Source organism: Mesoplodon bidens (genome assembly GCF_964165515.1).
Source record: "Mesoplodon bidens genome assembly, chromosome: 8".
Taxonomy (NCBI): domain Eukaryota; kingdom Metazoa; phylum Chordata; class Mammalia; order Artiodactyla; family Ziphiidae; genus Mesoplodon; species Mesoplodon bidens.
Window position 1 is genome coordinate 44,158,595 of NC_138165.1, and position 5,022 is coordinate 44,163,616.

The window sequence follows — 5,022 nt, forward strand, 5'->3', positions numbered from 1 at the left end:
AAATAATTTTAACCTTGCAGATCTCTTGAAAGAGATTTGAGAAGCCCTAGAGATCTAGGGTTCACATTTTGAGAAGTCTGGTCTAAATCAACCAGGAGGTAATCCCATCTGCCTTTCCACTGTGATGGGTTCAGAGTGGTTGGGAATTCTGGGGTTGGGCTAAGAAGAAGAGTGATGATTGTGAATGAGGAATCACACTGCCACAGTTGCAGTGGGCAGCCTTCTTATTATAACCACAAGGAAAGCAAGCCTGAGAACCAGCCACACAAAGTAGGGTACACACCAAGGACATTCACAGAAAACCAAGGCCAGAGACCCCATGGCACCCACTATTCCACTGAACCTTTGGTTACATATGTTAAAAATAAGACAACAGGCCCAAAATGGAATCACTTATGGTAAGCCCCACATCACCGAACTGAAACTTTATTACAGTTTCAGCTCTCAGAGAAACGTAATCTTAAACCAGTCAATCAGGAATCCCCTGATCAGCACGGGGTTAGATAATCTGCCTGAGAGACCCCTGCTATCCCCTAAAAGACTGCAACCGTCCAACAACCAATCCACTTTTCAGCCTAGTATAACTTCCTTGTTCCTGCTCCCTTCTGCTGATAACGGCTTCATTCTGTATAGCTCCTCAGAGCTCATTTCTATCTGCTAGGTTGGATACTGCCCAATTCATGAATCACTGAATAAAGCCAATAAGATCTTTACAATTTACTCAGTTGAATTTTGTTTTTTAACACGAGTCAAACAGTTTATTCATTTTCAAGACAGTTTGACTTTGTCTCTATTCTAAGCACTAAAGAAACAACAGCAAATGAAACGGGCAAAATCCCTATTCTCATGAAACTAATCTGAGAATATTTCTCTTGTAATTTATCTCAGTTACCTTCAGTTTTTTAAACAGATATGCTTTGTTATTGTTCCTGATATTTATATTTTCTGATTTTTGTACTTTCTTTTTTCTATTGTTTACGAAGTTGTCTGATCTATTTTTTAAGAAAAGTTTAAATGGTATATTTAAAGTATATTTCTTGAATTATCCACCTTAGAATATCTGACTTCCTGCTAAAAAAAGTACACTTACATTTCATTCTACCTCACACTTTTCTCATCTCCCATTATTTTGCTTTTTAGATTATTATTTTTATACTGCCTATACTTTTAACACTTAGATACTTCCCTATAACCATCATTCCCATAATTGTTGAGCCCTAATTCTAACAGAGGCATATGAATATTCACTGCCAGTCTTCTAATACCAGTTTCCCAATTTCTGAGATCCTTAGCATGACTCACTTCTCTAATGCCTGGTTTTCAACAGGTAATTTTTTTCCAAGGCCTAATTTGTGCTATATTCTTTTTTGCACAGTTGATGATACGTGTCTTTGATCTTTAACAAAGGGAAAAAATCACTGAGTCATACTTTTTCCTCTTAGATATCTGGTATTGCTCCATGATACTCTCATTGAAAGTCACTGTGTCTGATGTAGTCTAAACATGTCATTTTTTTCTTTTTGCCTTAAGAATGGTTTCTAGATCCTTGAAATTCAGTAACTTCCCTAGAATATAGCTTGATATTGATCCTACTCTACCATCTTTTCCCTGGCATATACTGTGCCCTCCTAGCTGCAGATTCCTTTATTTCAAGACATTTCTTCTATTCTGCCTTTGAATATGTATCTGATTCATTTATTCTGTTCTCTTCAGGAGCACCAACTGTAAGTCACTGGGTAGCAATGGGAATTTTTTCTGTTGTCTAAGAATTAGGACTAAGACCTAAGATCAAGCTGAGAATAAAAGATGCTGTACATCCACATTAAGTTCTAATAACCACCAGTAGTTGGTACAAGACATCTCCCTGTGGAGTTCTTTGAGAGGACTGTTTAGCAGGACCAGTCCTACTATCAGCACCTAGTCAATCTAAGAGCCAGAGTAGGGAGAGAAGACATTAATATTAGGAGTCTAGTGTTCAAGAAGATAAGCTATTTCTGCTCCCTTTTTTCCCATGGGTCAGGGAATAGGGATACTTTGTCTGCCAGAAGTCTTTAAATCACCTTGAGTGGGATGGAGCTGCACTTCTGGGACATCAGGAGAGTGCATATGTATAAGAGGATATTAATTGCAATCCAAGTTCTGGAGTTCTCATACAGGTATAGCTTATCATATACATAGCACATATATAAAATGGCTTGATTCTAACCCTTTGGTTTTTTCCAGTCTTTTTAAAATTATACTCTAGGGTATTTGTTATTTGTTGTATCTAAACTTCTTTCCTAAATTAGAGGAGACCCCACTGTGTGAGACTTGGTGTGAAGCAAATTCCTACCCACCCACTATGGCATCTAAGGGCAAGAAGATGGTTCAGCTCCCCACCCCTGCAGCCAGGGCACAGTTCTGTGGCCTAGTCTCAGCCAGCTGGCTCTATGCCCAGGACTTTGGAGCAATGCAAAGAAAAGAAACTGGCTAGAATTACTCGTGGTGGTATCAGCCATCAGCACAGAATCCACTGCTAATCTCAAGCAGGGATGCCTCTTTTATTATTAGAAAAACTAGAGTCAATTTCTATTACTTGTAATCAAGACCCACAATTAGGATCTCCAATATTTTTTCTTTGTTTTTAATATACAGTTATCAGATTAGATAGTATGCATTAAATTAAGATAAAAATTAGCAATGAAGTTGTAAAACATCTCATATACCTTGGTCTTTTTTCTCATACACCCTTCTTTTCTTGACATCCCAAAAAGGGAATAAACACTGTTTTGTTTTTGGAACTAATAGATGTATGGTAAAAAACCAAAAGAGCAAAAATCTAAAACCAAGCAGGACCCTGTGGGGCCCTCCCTGGTACAAATCCTTTCTGTGTCCCCATTTCTTGTTTGTAGGAAAAAGGCTTCAGCCTCCTAGACCTTCCCTGAGTACCAAAGGGCAGATTCAAACAGTTGCTTATCAGGGAAGGAAGGGAATACAGAAACAAAGGAGGAGCAATCAAGAAACAATAGTGCAGCCAGTGCAGCGAAGGGGCAGGGTCTTGGCTCCTCCTGAAGAAATACAGTATCTTTGAGTTCTTCTGCAGGAACTAAGGCCCTCACCCAGGTGGAGGATGGCAACTTCAGGCCGAGCACAGGATTCCTAGATCACCACCCTGTTACCTCACCACCAACCAATCAGAAGAAAGTCACACACCCTGCAGCCCTTACCCCAAATTGTGCCTATTAAAAACTTCTCCCCCAAACCATCAGGGAGTTCTGCTTTTTGAGCACAGGCCACCTGTGCTCCTTGCTCAGCCCTGCAATACACCTTTTTCTGCTCCAGACTCCAGCGTTTCAGTTCGTTTGGCCTCACTGTGCATTTGGCACAGGAACTTGTATTTGGTAACAAATCTTCCTTTTGAACAATTTAAATTAGGTGGTATGTAAATGAGGTTATTTGTTCCCAAATTAGATTTTCCTAGAGTTGTTTTATCATTATTAACCTTTGGCTTAGCACGCAAGTGAACTGGCTCCAGGACAGAAAAGCTAAGTGAAATGGTTACATGGATACACTCTTCGTAATGCTAAGACCCATTCTGTCAGATCTCTCCATCTATCATTTTCCCCCAATCATAAGTTAGTGACATCTACTGCTATTTTATGTTTATTTCTCAAGGGAAAAAACCCTCATATTCTCACTCTCAAAAGTTTTGCCCCATTACTGTGACAATATTAAATGCCAAGCTCGTGTTTGAAAATACAGGCTATTTTCAATAAGGCAGCTGAACTGCAGAGCAATCGATTCTCTGCCTTCAATGAGATTTAGACACTTTTGCTTCAACAAAATTCTGTTATTAAGCCATCTCCCTTTCTAAAGTATTTCCTGGTACTATTTTTTTTTAATGGCACCCATTCTCATTTTACAAAATCTTCTTGAATCCTGTTACCTTGACAACAAGATAACATGTACTTCATGAAGAGCAAGAACTAAAGGCAACAGAGTGGAATCCAGCCCTTTTCATCATTTAAGAGCTCACAGATAGAGGATTTGTGGCATAATGATAAGACAGTGTTTACCAACAACCTCAAGAAGGTTGTTGCTTCAATGGCATAATTATTGCTTCAATGGCATTTTTCAGAAGCGTCAAAGTATTCTATTTAACAATACATACAGAATGCTTATAAGAATCAGGCAGTGTTATAAATCTACAAAATTAAAATCTAAATTTTCCTAGCCTTCTGAGTGATGTACTCTTATTATCTTCATTTTACAGATGAGGAAACGGAGGCATGGAAAGTTTAACCTGCTCAAGATCACAGGGCTAGTAAATGTCAGAGGCTCCTTTCAACTCCTGGTAGTTTGGGTCCTCTGATACTGAGTAACTTGGTGTTTGCATATGACTGAAGAGTATTTGACACTGACTTTGAAATCTGAATCGAATTTAATATTTGGTGGCAAAAAGTCAAAAATACTGCTTCCACGTCACAAAGAGAATTGTCACACCTGAAGCTAAGCAAACACTGCCACCTGTGCTATTCAATCCCAATTGGTTTGGTCTTTTTACTCTACTACATGTTAAAGATAACCAAACAGGAGAAGAAAGAGAAGAAAGTTAGCTACCACTTCTTGAAAGAACAATATTCTTGAGACCCTTTACACACATTGTCTCATTTAGTACTTGTAACAGGATAGACATTTTTATCTCTGCTTAATGATTAGGACCTGACTCAGAGAGGTTAAGCAACCTAAAACCATGCAGAGGCAGAGGCAAGACTCAAATGTAGACTGGCTCTTCCTGCCACACGTGGGGACAGTTTTTACCACATTTGGTACCACTGGAAACTCAAAAGCCCAAACTGAAGTAGGAACTCTTGCCTGACTCATCTAAGTAACTCCCTGTGAGTACAATACCATTTTCTCTACTCTTTGGTGCAGATGCTCTATTAATTATGCCTTCAGATGTTGCCATTGCAGGGGAGGAAAACTTTTTCCTTGACTCTCTTAGGGTCCCTGGCTGGGTCTGAAAGTTAAACTGACAAATAC